Source organism: Pogona vitticeps, chromosome 4, assembly GCF_051106095.1.
Source record: "Pogona vitticeps strain Pit_001003342236 chromosome 4, PviZW2.1, whole genome shotgun sequence".
Lineage (NCBI taxonomy): Eukaryota > Metazoa > Chordata > Lepidosauria > Squamata > Agamidae > Pogona > Pogona vitticeps.
The window spans coordinates 124,603,547-124,621,467 of NC_135786.1; the positions used below are offsets into that span (position 1 = coordinate 124,603,547).

At 41.3% G+C, this 17,921-nt stretch overlaps 1 long non-coding RNA gene across 2 annotated transcripts in view; it reads right to left on the reverse strand.

Annotated features, from left to right (window-relative positions):
* Positions 1–291: 291 nt before the first annotated feature.
* The window catches only part of LOC140706354 (uncharacterized), a 32,282-nt gene continuing 14,652 nt past the window's right edge, over positions 292–17,921 (reverse strand). The window contains exons 2-4 of one of the 2 annotated variants that reach the window (XR_013544650.1): positions 11,210–11,335; positions 1,867–7,778; positions 292–392 (exon numbers count right to left, since the gene is read on the reverse strand). This is a non-coding gene — a long non-coding RNA (uncharacterized LOC140706354). Of the gene's footprint in view, positions 393–1,866; positions 7,779–11,209; positions 11,336–12,689; positions 17,779–17,921 lie in introns of those variants that run through there. The other variant, XR_013544651.1, reaches the window with a different exon arrangement.

The following is a 17,921-nucleotide window of genomic DNA, read 5'->3' on the forward strand; positions in this document are numbered from 1 at the left end:
AGAGCCCTTCAAGAATCACAAAATACAGAGTGGCCCTGTCTATATGTAGCATATAGCATTCACCAGCAGCATTATATAACTAGCATTGGTTGCACAAACCTCATTAAAATAATTCCTTACTGCTTTTTTCTGCAACAGACTTGCCTCTAAAAACTACCCCAATGACTCATCTTCTTTCTAGTACACATGGGGTATCAGTGTACCAATTAATTCATGCTGTGCAGTAGTTTTAGAAAGAGGTAGTCACGTTAGTCTGCACAAGCATATAAGAAAATAATAAAAAAATTAAAGACAAAAACCTTGTGGCACCTTACAGACTGTTATATTTTACTGTGAGCTTTCATGTGCAAGTTCCCTTCTTCTTCTGTGCAGCAGGTGTTCATGTTGAACTCCTGGGATTAAATTATGAAACAAGGATTAATGAGCTTGGTAGGCACTCAGGCCTTAAGTCTTATTATCAGAAATGTGGTACAAATAGATACATGAGTTTCCCTTTTACTTGTGAAGCATGGGTGGAATAGTTTCCATCCCATAATAATGGTCTTATGCATCCCCCCTTTTTTGAGGGGGGAAGAGTGTTGCTATTCTACAAACTCATTCCAGCAAACAGTGGCCAAAATCCTGTAAGTAAATCACAGTAGTCTACTTGAATCAATAGGATTTTGGTGAGACAACTCCTTGGGCCTACTCCATATTGCACCATATTTTAGGAGAGTAAGTCACAGTTAGAGAAGGCTTATTTGACTCAATGGAACTAAGCTGCCTGACTAAATTCCCATTGATTCAATGGGCCTACTATAATGTGATTTAGCATAAGCAACTTACTACTGGATTTGGCCAATGGCTGAAATCCAGTCGTAAGCTGCAACTAGAGGAGGCCTATTGAATCAGTGGAATTTTGTAAGTCAACTTCTCCATAAGTTCAATGAGCCTACTCTAGTTGTGACTTACTACTAGATTTCAAGTAATCTGTGGTTTGTATGAACAATGCTGCAGCCGCTGGAGGGTCCATGGACCTCGAACAGTGAGGCTGGCTCTTTGCCTTCCACCCGGGATATTGTGAGACAAATTAGTCTCTCGAGACTTGTAAGTAGGGAGTGGAAAGCGAGGCTACTTAAGGGGCTTTCCACTCTAACACCACCCTCTTCTTTTCCAGGCATCAGGAAGAGTCAGAGTCCTTGCTGCAGTTCTGCACTTTTTTGGCTGCATCACCTTGCATAGGAGCTTCATCAGTTTAGAGGGTAGCATCCACTCGCTCACAGGGTTACTTTAATTTGCTTATCATTATTATATTTACTTGATATTTGGTTGAAAGTATTTTTTCAGTGGCAAGGTTTGGCTTAACCCCACCGAGAATCAGGGAAAGTGGCGGTACAGCTTTGCGCCTGCCGCACAATGGTGCGCGGGGCTTTTCATATTCTTAAAGGTGGTGATAACGATAATCAAGGGGAAAATTAATATATGGTAAGGTCTGTAGAATACTGCAAATGAGAAAGTTATTAATAGTTGAAGCGCTCACCCATTCTGGTTGTGCTCTCAGAGGTTCCTTTTGTTATGTTTGAACTTGATTTTAAAAAAACGTCCATTTTTATTGATTGACTACTGTTTCACTAGTGCTAGTTTCTTGTGTCTTAGTTTTTCTTATTGTTTTGTGCGTTGAAGTATAGGGAGTCCGTTTGGGTATTATTAACCATGCACCCCTTTTCCTTTTCAATCTAACGGTCGGGCAGCAGAAGTGCTGCATGGCACCATGCAGATTGGATGGGGAAACAAAAAGCCATCAAAAAACCAAATTAAAAACACTGGCTCAGGACCTAATGGGCAGGTTTCTCCCTCTTGAGTCCACCCAGGTCCGGGAAGTTATACCTAGGTGTGACGCTGATGGGGCCTCGGTGATTTCGGGGGCCCAAAGCAAGGAAAAGTGAAGGTCTTTGACTTCAGGGCATCAGAGCCGTCTTCTGCCTACCAAGAAAGTCAGGAGGAGGTTGAAGAAGTTAGTGTTGTAAGCTACCCCCGTCTCCAAGGAGATTAAGGGGAGCCGGAGATAGAGAGATTCCAGAGATTCAGTCAGTCCTTATGTGGCTAAGACGAGCCCAAACCTCAGCCAGTTCCTGCACTAATTCTCTTTCATCAAGTCTATCCCCTTTGTCAAGAAAAGGCAAGAAACATGAGTTAACACTCAGGTAAAATCTGGGCTCTATGGTAGCAAAATATTTGTGGCCAATTAGTTAGGCTATTCTGTACAAGAGACCAATGCATGCAATCTTAAACATTACTGCTTTTATTAGGAAATATAGTTCAAAATAGAATTCAGATTAAAGCAAAGTAAATCAGTTAGTAACATTTCCATACCAAGTCAGATAGACCACCTCACAAACTCCAGCTAAGAAAAATAAAACAAGAAATGCATCCTAAGCTAGAATAATGCATAGGCGTCTTTCTTACATATCCAGTGACTCCATAGTCCATAGTTCAACAGGAAAGGTTAGAGTCCAGTTGTAATCCGAAAGTCCATGTTGGCGAATAGGCTCCATTCAAAAGTTATAATCCATTTTGGGAAAGACGCTCTTCTCTCTTTTTTGTCTTTCTCAGTCAAACTCCATTTTACAACTCTCCCCCCTCCCTCGTCCTCCACAGGATGACCAATTAGGAACAAGCAAAAAGTATCTTGTCCCGCCTAAGTTTCTCATGAGAACCTTGCAGGTGCAAGGACTTGTTACGACTACAAATACCTCAGCTCTCTAGCCATCCTAGCAACGAGATAAGGCTGAGAGCTATGCAGTTGAAACCAGCATGTGAAATCCCTATTACAGACACAGACATTAAATTCAATATGGATGCCATTAAGACAATCTTATGACTACAAAACCCATTCTAATAAAAACAGAAATAGCTAAAAAAACACATATCATTACAAGTTTAACTACATTACATCCTCCGGATGACCCCTGCAGGGCTATAACGTCCCGCAGTGAGTCAGCTATTGCAGCTGGCACTTACATACCTATCGCTTGGCCATGGGTTGGCAGCACTTCATTTATTAACTCTATAGGCAATCCGTAGAACACTCCAAATACAGGGTTGAATAACATGCCATAGCCATATGCCAATATGCAATTTAGTGGTTGGGGAATGCCTTATGCTGCCCCTCCCATGCAGGCTCAAGCCGATAACACACATAGCATAGGGGCTTGGCCATATCCTTCTGTCCCTATGACGGGTTACAATTCAGTCCCTTTAGCGGCCTTGCCATACGGGGATTATTCCATGCCCCTTGGGGATCATTTAACCCCCCGCAACTAAGAAAAAATATGGCAGAAAAAATACATGGATGTATTCGACCTCGTTAACAGAAATGTGGTTAGGAAAGAGTTAGATAAAGAAGATGAAAAAGAGAAAGAAAAGCGTAGAAGGAAGAAGTCAGAAAGGACATGGTCCAACTGGCTTCCCAGGTTCCTGATATATGCAGCACTCATAGTTAAGGCCCAGTCTTGGAGGGCACAAGCTCTTTTTCAATATCTTGCTATAAAATAAAGGGCTTACACTGATTTTGCAGGCCAGGCATGGCTACAATGAGATCAGGCATTCTGCAGGTGGAGCGCTATTCACCCCAACCCCCAACCAGGTCTGTGGTTACAACACATGACTCCTGCTAGGCCAAACACGGGTGACAGATTGGACCAGGCACCTGAATAGTAAAATTGACACTACCCATATTCCCCACCCTGGTGTGGGGAATGTGGTTCAACCTTGCACGCCTTGCTTTGACTATAATTCCAAGGGGTTTTGCATAGGAAACCTTGTAAATTTAGGCATGAGTGCCTTACATGTGGTGGGCAACACTCGAATTATTTGTGCATTAAAGTGGGTGCCCAACAACAGACCAAAGGTACGGGGGTAGCAAAAATCCTACTGATGGCGGGGGTACCCCTGGAAAGGGGGCCCAATCCAATTAATGTTAAAGTCTTAGAAGACTAGTTAAGGTTGTACCCCCGCAAGGCTGATGCCAGGTATTTATTGGATGGTTTTAGAGGCAGGTTTAGAATCCTGGCAGTAGGAGAATGTAAAGTGTTTGTACTGTGGAACGTCCGATCAATATCTGGCATGGGAGCCACTGTCAAAAACAAGATTGACAGGGAAGTGAAGGAGGAAGGGTCTTCGGACCTCTTACAACACCAGCCATGGAGAACTTGAGAGTTTCCCCCTCTGGGTATAGTTCCCAAGAAGGCCCAAGGCGAGTTCCGCCTGATAAATGACATGTCTGCCTGATAAATTACATGCTTCCCTCCTGGAATTATGCACAGTTAGCTGCCCCTAGCTGAAGAGAAGACTGAGGGACCTGCAAGTTGTGACTCTGGGCTGAGCATTCCTCCGGCGCCTGTGTGCTGCCATGAAGGGTCTGCACAAATTACAGCACAGAACCAGAATAACTCATGGTATGAGGAAATATATTCTACTGCAGAGTTTCTTTTGGAGGGATTCAATTGGAGAAGGGAAATAGACTTGAGGGCAGATTTCCAAGTGCACTCGGATGCTTCGGGAGCACTTGGATTCAGAATCTATGTCCGAGGAGTGTGGCCAGAGGAATCACTCTAGAAAGGCATCACAAAGGACCTAACATTTTTGGAATTTTGTCCAATTATGGGTGCGCTATGGCTTTGGCAAAGGAATGGTCGAATTTGGTGGTCCGCTTTGGGTGCGACAACCAAGCAGTTGTTTATATTATAAACAACCTCGCATTGCAACCAGAACGGATCATAATGTTGGTCAAGGCCTTCACTTTGCAGGCATTGCAGTTTAGCATATTGGTGCATGCCCGCCTTGTTCCAGGTATGGACAACAGGATAGCTGTCGCTCTATCACACCAAGAGAGTGAGCTGTTCAGGGAGCTAGCACCAGAAGCCAGGGAGCTGCCAGAATTTCTTCCTCCGGAGGTCTGGTAGATTGGCGTGAGGTCTGGCAGATTGGCACCCAGAGCAATAGGTTTGGCTCTGGCATCACGGACAAGAAAGGGTTACTTGCTGTGAGCATAGAGTTTCAGGAATTTAGGAAGATGGCTGACCTGGAGCAGGCTTGGCCAGCTCCAACTGAACAGCTCCAGCAATTTATGGTGTATCTTAATAGGAAAGGGTTAGCACCAGGCACTATCCAGGGAAAGCTGTCGGCTCTAGCATTTCACACAAAAATAAATGGTTATAAGGATTTTCAAGGGATTAGCAAATTAGAAAATGTTAGAGGGATGGTCCAAAGAGAGGGAGAGAGTGATGGACTCTAGAGCACCCATTTCCCCACCTCTTATGGAATGCATATGTGAGCAGTGGGTGCTCCTGTTCAGGGACGTGTACGAAAGAGCCTTATTCAATGCAGCTTCCCTTATAGCCTTTTTAGGTGCCCTCAGAGTTAGCTGGGGGCAAAGCAGAGAAAGCTAAGTTAGCTATACAATGACAAGACGTTAAAGTCCTGGAAGGAAGAACTGAACTGTTAATTAGACGATCCAAGGCCGATCAAACACGTAAAGGGAGGCAGTTGGTCCTTGGGCAATGCAGCATAGAGCGCGTATGCCCATTCAGAGCCTTGAGGGCATATTTAGAATGTTGAGGACAGGAAGCAGGTGAAGGAGGAAGAAAGTACAGAGTGATAGTTGGTCATAGCTACATTTATTGGGCAGAGCGCTAGGCTGCCACATTCCCATGGGGGAGTGATCTGGAACTTGGAGCCCAGGTATATATTACATGGAAAGGGCTGTGCGGTATACAGTGGATCCAGCTATGCAGGATGATGGCATGCAGTCAGTTCCCACCAAATGTGCTGCTAGTTCACTTTGGAGGCAATGATTTGCCTAAACTGTCAGGGAAGGCATTGATCTTCGACATTCTACGTGACCCAAATGGTTGAAGGCCAGGTATCCTGCAATGTGCATCAGGTGGTCCACGATCATTCCTCGGTTAGCCTGGTGAGGTGCCGAGAGGATTGGTGATGTTAACAAGGCCCGGTGGGACGTTCACAGAGAAGTCTGTAGAGGCGTCTGCAGCTGTGGCCTCAGATTGGTGATAAGTCACCACCACATTCAATTGAGAAGCCTGAATTTTTCAGGAATGATGGTGGCCACCTTTCTGATTCAGGTTTGGATGTCTTTTAGAAGACATCAAAGGGGCTTGCTTGTTGAGGTCAAAAGGCTCTGTGGGGGCATGGGACATAGCATGGCTAGTCTCTATGCTGTGGGTGGGTAGTGCAGAAAAAACAGGTATTTTTGGTGTGTCCCACTGTAATTTCAGGTAAGCCAACAGCACACTGCAGATGGTGCGATTACAGTGCCTGTGGTGGGAAGATGTGCTGGGCCACTTCCAGACCAACAATCATCAACTAAAGATGGCTTGAGGTCTCGGGGTGTTTATTAGCAGCTGACCAGGTTCCTGCTGTCTTTAGACCACTGGAACTTGGGGCCGGGGTCTCCACCGTTTGTTGGTCAGGGGGTATTTGGATACTCTTGCCATTTACCTGTTTCTGCACTACAGCAGGCCCCCTCCTTTGGCCAAAGAATGGCAAAATTTGAACCTGAATTTATATTAATAAAGTGTGGCCTGTATTTAACCCATATTACTGTCTCGCGTCTTTATTCCGGGGTTGGGAGGGCAAAGAGCTGAAGAACTGTGCTAAAGTGTTCTCATGGTTATTCTGAAGCTGCATTGTGGCTTAATTCTGGACTTCCTTCAGATTTCAATAACTTCATTGTAACTATTTTTCATTGAAGTATTATGCAACATTCTCCAAAATAAGATTGTGTTATGGATATAATGTAAGTGAATTGCAGTGGTTTCTTCTTTGGGAGCTAGTTTAAGAAGTGTGCTTTGAATTTTCAGTATCTTGAGTAAATTACAATTTACTAGATACTTTTCAGGAAACTTAAATTGGTATAAAAGTAATATACTTTTGGAGGACAGAGCAAAAGACTAAGCTTTTTTCCTACTATTGTAGCACAAGTAAAGTGCTGAGGTCCAGGACTGTGTTAACACTGTGTTTGTTAGAAGAATTAGACCACACCTGTATACTTTTGCAGTACTTAGGTAGACTAGATGTAGCATTTTCCAGAGAGTCAGAAAAACCAATTATCCATTATGTTGCATTTGAAAGAACATTAACTCTTTAACATCATTTTTTCTTTTACCTTCAGTTCAGTTTTTAAAATTCACACAACCTAACACAGTTAAGCCATTTCTAATCTATACCCAATAGCTGGTTTCCATTAGGCCCAAGAACTTATTGCTCTGTCTACAGCTCTTTTCTCTCACCAAATAAAGTTTTGGAGATGCCTTACCCCCTCCCCCACCAACCCCAATAACAAAGAGGTTGCTGTTCTACAGAACCTGCCAATGAAACATTCTGGCTGGGTATATTCACGGCACTTGAACAGATGATGGGACGGCAGGCAGTCCAGCTCTTTCAAGGGAATTTGTTAAGGATTCTTTTAACACAATGTGACAACTAATATATGAACAATTTTAATTACTAAAGCTACACACTTAGATACAAACTCATATTTGTAGACTGCTAAACATGAAAAAAAAACATAAAAGGACATGCATACATACAGTCATATAGTGGAACATATATTTGCATGCTATTTTACCTTTTTTTTTTTAAAGAAGTCCCCTTCTTGCCACATGGACAACCTTCATTTATGACTAGTTTTTAGTCCCTCTCTTTCTCTCTCTTTTTGCAGTACACCTTTCTAAATTCATCAAGTTAATTAATTCAACGATGTCTCCTTCCTTGAAGATCTGGAAAAACACAGAAATATGCTCCATGACTTATACATATCTCCACAAACAAATCAGCATTCTGATTTGGTATTAAATTGTCTAGCTCCTAAAATCCAACCTCTTCTAATTTCAGAACAGGCAGGCTTCGGACATGCCAAGAGCTGTATGGCTCAAATCTTAAATCTGGAGCAGTGTTTGTCAATTTTACAGTGGCATATGTACTGCCCACCATCAACTGCTGTTCAAAAAACATCTCCTTATCATGGATTAACTGAAATGGTTGCCATCTATTTCAAAACTGATTATTCTTTTTTGAATTTCAAGGAAAGTAGAGTCAGTAGAGAAATCAAACGAATGGTCTTCCACAAGGTAGCTTCAATATATTTTAACAAGTGCACAAATGATCAACCAATGTTCCCATACTCCAGGAGTTTTATCTGTGCTGATGATCTTGCCTTGACAATCCAGGGGGAAACCTTTGAGTCCATTGAGAAGATCTTTCCTTAAAAAAAAAAAAAAAAATCAGCTTAAACCAAACCTAGGTCCATGTTTTGTGCTTAAAGAACAGAGAGGTAGAGAGTAACGTGTGAGTTAGCTGGGGAGGCAAGATTCTGGAACATTGACCTACGCCAAAGTCTTTGGGTATTGCTCTGAATCAAATCCTGACCTATGAAAAATATTGTCTAAACACCAAATAGAAAGATGCCACCATAAATAATCAACGTAGGAAACTGGCTGGGTCAGGCTGGGCGTGCATACCCGCAAACAATATGAACAGCAGCTTTGTCCCTGTGCTGCTTCACAGCAGAATATGCTAGTGCTGTATGGTATAAATAATCAGCACAGGCCGAACAAGCGAAATCAACACACCGTGCTAAATGGATGAATGGCAAAGAGTGTCTCCCGCCAGGACATGATTCTGGCTGGACCATCTGCAGGTCACTTAAAAGACTTCAAAGTGAAGTATGAAGATCAACAAATAATCAAGAAAAATGGGACTGTTTGGGTACAGGACAAATTTTCTGTGAGTGTGGAGAAATTCAATCAATGTATCATTTATGTGCATGCAATTTATGCCCCATCACATGTAGTAAATGGCTGAGATAACACTATTGAATTAGCCTGTTTCTGGTCAAAAATAGTCCAATCATTTTAACATTTTAAATTTGTTTGAACTTTATATTTCACATTTGTCCATAACTGTAAATTCTGCAATACTGATACAAATAAAAAAAGAAAGGAGAGTAGGCCTTAGGCTGTGCAGAAGACAGATAACTGGTAAAGTGCACCTCGCTGCCGCAGCAGAAACCAGGCCTACCTGAGGCTTGATATACCAGGCCACTATAGCAGAAGGAGTAAGAGGCATTCAATTGGAAGAATGGACTACTTGTATAAAGGGTAGATCAGAAACCCCCAGTAATAAAGTAATAAAGTGTGCCTCTGGGCTAAATGACAGAAAGTTAGTTTAATGAAGTATGGTATGTCAAATAATATTTGTATGTGTATGCAAAAAAACCCCCTGCTTTTTGTAGCCCAACAGTGTTGTGGAGTGGGGGAAATACTGGCTAAGTGTTCAGCAAGGTCCAGTTCCTCCTTTATATCCCTTCCCACAAGCTTCTAGAACTTTTGCCTAGTTTCTTCCTGGATAAACTTTGTGCCACCTGCCTCCACTGGCCCCTAACCAGAGACTCTTAGAAGCATCAGTTGGGCTCTAGTTGATTCTGCCCCTGTGGTATCTTTCCAGTTTTGTTGGGTCAGACTGTGTTCTACCCATCTATGTTGCTGTTACATTGCTGCCCAGTTGGATTCAAGGGATAGGGAAGTTGTGGAGGACAACCGAAGCTCTGCTCACCAGGTGCCTGCTCCCTGTTGGGTATCTGGCTGCAGAGCCAGAGGTTGTCAGTTTGATTCTTTGCTAAGCCTTCCAGGAGAATAGCCAGCTTGGGTAGCCTTGGACAACCTGCACATTTCCCAGGTACCCTCAGAAGATAATAGTAAACTACATCCGAGTACTGTATACCCAGAAAATGTTGCAAAGGTTCATCATATCAGATTTAACTTGAGGGCAGTTACCGATGCTGGTTCTGTACTCTGGAATGATTGAGAACAGATTCTATCCCTTCTTTCTGTGACAAACTTTCAGGTATTAGAAGAATGTTATCATATCTCCCCTCAGTCTTCTTTTTTCAAGGCTAAACATGCCCAGTTCTTTCAGTTTTTTTCTCATAGAGCTTGGTTTCATTACTCTGATATTATTCTAGTTTGTTGGAACAATATTGTTGGAAAAATATGTAGAGTCCAGTACTCAACACAATACTCAAGATGAGGCTTAACAGTGCTGAATAGAGGAGGAGGAGGAGTACCTTATGAGATTTGGAGGCTATACTTCTATTAATGCAGGTTTTAAAATATGAGGTTTTGAAGTTGCATCATACTGTTGGTTCATATTCAGCTTGTGACCTACAACATTTCCAAGATTCTTCTCACATGTAGTATTACTGAGTAATATATCTTCCCATCTTGTAAATATGCATTTGTTTTTTTACCCCCAGGAGCAGAGCTTTGCACTTATACCAGTTAATTTTTATTCTGTTGATTTCATCCCAGTGCTCAAGTCATGAATGTTGTTTCTGTCTTCCAGAGTATGAGCTATTCCACCCAATTTTGTATCATCTCCATTCCCTGCCCCCTTTTTTTAGATAATTGGTAATTCCCTTTTAATAAGCAGAGTTTAAAGTACAAACAACAACTGCACAGAGGAAGTGTAAGAGAATAGCTCAAGTCTCAGAATTTACCCCTTCACAGTAACTCCTTTTATCAAACTAGACCCAGGCCAATGATATTTAAGCAATCTAAAGATATATAGTTTAATTACCAACTCAAGATCCTTGGTTTGAGCTGCTATGAACCTCCTGTCCTTGCATCTGTTTCCCAGACAAAAGAATTATTAGACAAGGTGCTAGAATGCTGCCAACAACTGAAATATAGACTTTGAAAACACACCATGCCTGAACTGCTCAGCAGCAGGACGGAGGCAAAGTCATTCAAGGATTCAAAACAGGTGCTTGTTAATTCAGAAGGAGTTGTCAGGAGATGACCAAGTTTGCAGAACACACTACATTTATCAGTGGTGAAATCCAGAGTATTAAGTGCTTCAAAATTGCCCCTTCAAACAGAGCAAGTGTTCAAAAAATGGTAAATGGGGTTCAGTATAAATATGCGTAAAGTGAAGTGTAAAATGAATAGTAAGTAAAAATTCTAATCTGTGAATAACCTAGAAAGATATCTTGGGGTTTGAAGTCATGAGACCATGAAAATAGTAGTTCACAATGTAGTTACTAATAATGGGGCTTTTGTTTCCAGATGTTTTTCATGAAAAACCTCCAGTGCCCTAAACAGAACATGATCTGATTTAGCATGTTTTGTTTATTCATAATTACTAGGAATACCATACTATGGGTGATCCTGGTCTTGGTCTCCAGTGACATATCCTTACAAGTTCAGGATCTTGTTCAGTTTTGCCGGTCATCTTCTGGTTTCTTGGTTGCAATCATCATTTGGATTGATGATTGTATCTAGGAACAAAAAAAAAAAATCTATATTTAACTATATCAGTTCTTCATTGCCAATATTAAAGTTATCTTATTCTTCTGTAGTTGTGATTTTATCTAATTAACTTTCAACAGTAATTTTCCTTTTGTACTTACCTGTTTAACTTTGTAGTAATTCCACGTGGTTGCTGCTTTCTGCAAGTACTATGATGTCATTTGCATATATTGAATTACTTATGCTTCTTCCATCAATTTGCAGTTCTTTCTCTGAATCTAATCTAGCTTTTTGTATAATATGCTTATAGACTGAACACCATTGCTTGACACCTTTGCCCATGGGAAACCATGTTGTTTTTCCATAGGCATCCAGACAATACAGTGTGATGGGACACCTGTTTCTCACCATTAAAATCCTTTGTTCCAAAATCACTTTGATGAAATAGTCCCGTAATTACTGTAACGTTTGGTGCTTCCTCTCTTTAGAACTGGAATTTACATTGAACATTTCTTGCCTGTGGATCATTGTTTCACTTACTGTATTTGTTTGTTTACTAACATTTGGTAGATTCCATCTTGTACCTTGTAAATATTTTAAATATTGGCTTCACTTGTTTTTAACTAGACCCCCCGGATTCCGTTACTTTATGCTATGTTACGAGATTCTTACTCCCCTAAATGGATACAACTTATTCATTCTAAACTGTTATCCATTGATATTCCATTAGAATCACTCTTTGACTTGGAATTATCTCTCACTCTCTCTCGTATTAAAGTCAAGTTATATCAGTGGGAGTTGAACATCTAAGAGACCTCCTCAATCCCACATGTTCTCCGAAGTTTTTCGGCCTATCCCCTGCTTTAGAATATCCTTTAAATTATTTCAATCTACTGACTAATCCTACACAACGGAGAGCTTTTATGCTAGCCCGGTTTAACATCTTCCCGTCAGCCATGCATTTGGCCATTTTTCCAAAATCCCTAAAGACTTTGCCTTTTCTGTCATTTGCTATCTGACACCTTAGATCATATTCTGTTTAGATGCCCAGCCCCCCACTTCTATCAGAAACTCTTTTTAGATCACTGGCTGATTCCCTTTTCAGATCACTTCCCTGATCTTCTCCCTATCTTCTTGAGTGATCACTGTGCTCCCCTCACTGAGGCGGTGACAAACTACTTAACTGAAATTTTGAAACTCACTGTTGCCTTATAATATTGAACTTTCCTTTACCCCACTTTCTGGGTAATATGTATTACTTCTCATCATTTTATACTTCCTCATCAATGTTGATTGTGTCTATTTGTCCTGAGGTTTTTTTCCTGTTTATTTCCCTGTCCACACTATTTAATGCCAATAAAGGTTTGTCATATTGTATCGTACCTTGTAGTAGCTCTGTTTGTATCCCACCTATTCCCAGTTTATTTCTTCTAGTTGTGTTGACAGTTGCTTTCACTTTAAAATGGTTGATTCTTCCTGAAATCATTATTCTTTCTGTCTTTCTTGTATCTCACCTGTCAAGTTCTTCAGTAAGTTACTGTTATCTTCGAGTGACTGCCGTAAAAAAGACAAATTCCATGCTAGGCAGTAGATCAACATTGCACAACCTGCAGACCTGAAACTACATAGTAGAGCCTCAACTGCCCTATATATAGCTTCCAGAGCTTGTAGAGGAAGATGGATCAAGGTATCAGTAGGCTGTTTCAATGATCATGCAGATTTATATTGGAGGGAGGCAAGTGTTTAAATATCCTGGCTTTCAGCTATTTAAGACTTTAAGAGTCAAAACTTGCATTCTGAATAGATCTCAAAATAAACTGTCACTTGATATATTATCAAATTTGTATCATTTCAGTCTGTTACCTCCAACTAACAACTCTATGTTGCCTTAGAAGTAAGTATAGTGTGAATTACAGCCACGTCTCATTTCGATAAAAAGTGCAGAATACATGGGACACTGGAGAGTTGGCTTATTTATGAAGTTAGGCTGAACTCAGAAATAGGCCTAATAATTTCAGGTGAGCATATCTGTCACATAGGTTCCCGTGGATATTATCTTTTTCTCACCTCTCTCTGTGTTTTATTCCAGTTTCGTGTAGATTTTATTTTAAAAAGGCAAAAAGTTTTTTTTAATTTTTGTATTAATTCTTCAAATTGATGCACATCTCACTGATCAAAGGACATTGTGTACATTGAAGAAATATGTGCACAACTTTTCCAAATTTCATACATACTATCATTTCTCTCTCTCTCTCTCTTTTTTTTTTTACAGAAGACAGTGGATGCTTAAAACTGCATGACTTTCTTATTATAGGATTTGCCTAATTTTATGTTCAGTCCAAGAGATGCATAATCAGTTAAATTTTGTTTTTTGAAAACTATTTTATAGAGTTAATTTCTCATTTATCGCCTAATTGATTTGCTATATTTGCAGTACAATTTTTATTATGATGATAGTATAATAATTATATTACATTAATAATATTAATATTTGATCAAATTAACAATCCAAAAAAATACTGTAGGAAATCACTCACATTGAAATATAACAGTTAGCCTTTAAGGTGCCGCAACATTTTCCCTTTTTAATCTGTTCTCTTTTTTTCATCTGCTATTTCAACGTAGTTTTAATTAATGTTATTCTTTTTATTTGTTAATATAATATTATTTTAGCTATTTTCCCTATTTATTCTTACTGTAAACTGATCTAAAATTATAATTGGTACAGAAATGCACAAAAATTAGATTAAATGAAATGAAAATGGCAATCAGTCAGTCAGTCAGTCAATCAATCAATCAAGCCAACCTATTGGGAATGGTTTGACTGGGGAGGTAGATGCTCCTACTGTGGTGACTCTTTGCACACACCCCCCACTGGAACAAGGTGAAAGGCAAAGGGAAATGAAACTTTTATTTCCTTTAATTGAGGGCAGAGGACAGGGCAAGTAGCCTATATATAGGCAATCCTACCCTCACCCTGTAGTCTCACAAGGAAGATATGATGGAGAGAGGCAGCAACCACTTTTGATTCACCTGATAAGCACCCAGATCAGCAGCGAGCATGTGGGCATGCTGCAAGGATGCTGTTTTGGGTGATGGTGATGTAGGGAGCACTGCTGCTTGGTTTGTTGGGCCAAGCTTGCCCAAAATTTGTTTCCAGGATGAATGGTGGAATGTTCCTAGCCCCATCATTTTTTTATTGACAGCCCAACAGGGCAAGCGGTGGGACCAGCTTTGGGCTGAGCAGGTTCTGGCAGGGAAGGAAGGACAGTCTGAGTACCGCTCTTGCTTTAACAAGCACCTGCAGGTACAAGGAGTGGGAGTAGGGGATGTAGCATTCCCCCGCCTTGGTATACACACCCAACCCCTCCTTCTGAAAACACCAGAGTGGAATTCAAGAGGGATAAGTGCAAAGTACTGCACCTAGGAAAAAGAAACCAAACACACAATTACAAGATGAGGGAAAAACTGGCTCAATAATACTACAAGCGAGAAGGATCTTGGAGTCATTGTAGATCACAACTTGAATAGGAGCCAACAATGTGAGGTGGCTACAACATTATTCTTTACCAGCATCATTTAAGAGCAGGAGGCTGGTGGCACGCACACCCTTCTGCCTGTGTTATATTCTGTTAAATGGGGCCTAAAAAGGGGGAAGGGCACAACAAAAGACAAATAGCCAGCCAATGACAAAGTGCCTAGGTCATCTTTTCCTCTGAGGAAGAAGAATGGCCATACTTTGATGACACTTATTGCTCAGATTACAGTCCTAGAAAGAGATCCTGCTATACCTAAGATGGTGTCTGCGCCTCCAGCCCCACCATGGCATTCTGAGAGAGAAATTAGGGTATACCAGGCTTCCCAACTATGGCAAGTGGCAAATTATTCCATGTTTCCATTTGGTGATGGAACCTCAGAGGCAACAGCTGGTGGTTGATGCTCAGGAAGTAGTGAATGTAGAGTCAATGGAGCCATCCGACAGCAAGGAAGAAACTCAGGAGACATTGGATCTGGCACCATCAGGTGAGCTTGCACCTGTACTCGACACCAAGGGGGAAGCTGTGTCCTGGCCCTTGACTATTGCAGTACCCACTGGAAGGACCTTGGGGAGATGTGGGGGCACCTCTGTTGCAGAGGGTAGGACAGGCACCATGGAGAGCTCCCTATCTGCAATGGTCAGTTCCCAGACAGGCTGCAGGTAGTACACCAGGTTTGGCAATATGGCCATATCCATCTGTATCAGCTAAAGGGTACAATTTGGTCCCTCTCCAGGCTCCTCCATTTGTGAGAGCAGACATTGCCTCAGTGATCATCTACATCCTTCCATCAAATAGGAGATTTTGTGAGGAAATTATGTAGATGCATTTACTTTCTTTAATAGAAAATCTGATAATAAGGACTAGGATAAGGGAGCTGATAAGGACAAGGAATGGTCCAGGCACTGCAAACCTAAACACTCTTGGGCCATCTGGCTCCTGGCTTTTTCATTATGCAGGAATAATAGGGTCCAACCTGGTGTGCCTTATCATTGATCCGTATATTGGTATTTTACACCGTGCTTATGTTGACTTTTGTGGACACATAGCTGACTTTGATGAAGCTTTTTGTATGAGACCATCCATCCCACCCTATGTTGGGACAGTCAGCAGCCAAAGTACTGGCTTCAGCTTATGATGCTGGCTAGGACATTGGTGGGTGAAAGGTACAATAGTGGCCAGTTGGTGTAGAAAGCAGGACCAGACAATACTCCCCATAGCTTGGTGAGGCCAGCAGTTCAGTTCAGTTCTGCCTCCTCTGTTCAGAATTTAGTGCACTGTGTACCTGTGGTAGAAAACCCTGTAAATTCTGACCTGAAATGTTCTACGCATAGAAGGTCACATTCCTTCATGACTTGCTTTGGGGGATGCTGAGGAAAGGGTAATGGCAGGGATCAGAGTGGAGGCAAGAAGCCATCTGGTTCCACTAACGCTCCAAAAGGTACGTGCATGTGGCTTGGGCACAGAACTGGCAAAGTGCAACATTAAGTCTGCATTCTCAAGCCTCTGACCTTCTCATCACTTGACCTGGTCTTGATGGATCTCGGCAGCTTCCTCTGGCTGCGTTAATAACTTGACCTAGTGTCTAGTTTCAGGATCACAGGAGCATACCATCTCCCATCTGGCTGTCAGCATCTCTGGCAACAGCAGTAACTCCTGGGCCTCAGATGCCTCCCACTCTATGGCAGCAGCCCAACAGTTCTCTTCTCCTGTATCATCCCCTCTTTAAATCCCAGTTCTGCCATGGCTACATCTGTGGCTTCAAGGGTGTCATCCACATCTCTCTTGCTGATGCCCAAGTCCACAGGTGAACAGTGGGTTGGGAATCTCACCCTGACTATCGGGGAGATGGAGAGCTCACTCTCATGAGCAAGGAGACCCTCACTGGTCCCATATATTAACAAAGAGGAAGAATGGTGTATCTTTGCAAAGATCAATGTACTGTAATTTTGGAATGGGGCTTTGTAAATGGAGAGAAAATTGAGGCTCTTCAAATGTCCTGATGTGGGAGGAGAGCACATTGTGTAATTATAATGGTAATGTTGTGTGGATTAAGTTGTTTTTCAGGTTGTATTTCTTTAAGTGTGTTGGTTTTTGGGGGGTGGGGTGGGTTTGTCTGTTTTTTTTTTGTTTAATTTAATATAATTTTTAAAATAAAAAAGGGCTTCTTATCACCTTTCATACTGCATGTGCACTGGTATTTCAGCCCTGTTCATAATAAATATAAAAGACAGAATGTTTTTGTATTATCCCAAAATTTATGTTGTTATTTCAGGAAAAATATTCAAATGATTTCAGGTCTACTCTAAATCACAGGCTACCCATTATTATACTATAACCGTGGCCTTGGTAATGTCCTTCCTGCTTTACTCTACCAGCTCAGTGAAAGAATCATAGAATAATTGAGTTGAAAGGTGCCTATAAGGCCATTGAGTCCAACCCCTGCTTGGAGCAGGAATCCAAATCAAAATAGATCTGGCACATGGTTGTCCCATTTTCTCTTGGATGCCTCCAGCTTTGGAGCGCTCACCACCTAACAAGGTAATTGGTTCTATTGTCATGCCACTCTAAAAGTTAATAAGTTTTTCCTCATGTTCAGCCTAAATCTGGTTTTCTGTAACTTGAGCTCATTTACATGTTCTGAGTCCTAGAATGATCGAGTACAGATTCTTTACCTCCTCTATATGATTGGCTTTCAAGTATTTTAAAAGTTCTATCATACCTCCACTCAGTCTTCTTTTCTTGTTAATAAAAATGTTGAAGAGCACTAGGCCCAGGACTGAGCCTTTTGGTACCCCACTTGTTACGTCCTCCCAGTTTGAGAAGGAGCCTTTGATAAACACAGTCTGAGTATAATTCTGTAACCAATTGTGTACTCACCTGACAGTTGTTCTGTCTAGCCCACAATTAGTTATCTTGCTAATCAAAATATAATGAGGCACTTTGTCCTAATCTTAAGTTAAGATATATCACATCCACAGCATTCCCATCATCTATGAGGGAAGTTACATGATCAAAAAATGTGATAATATTAGTCTGGCAGGTTTTGTTCTTGATAAATCCATGTTGGCTTCTAGTT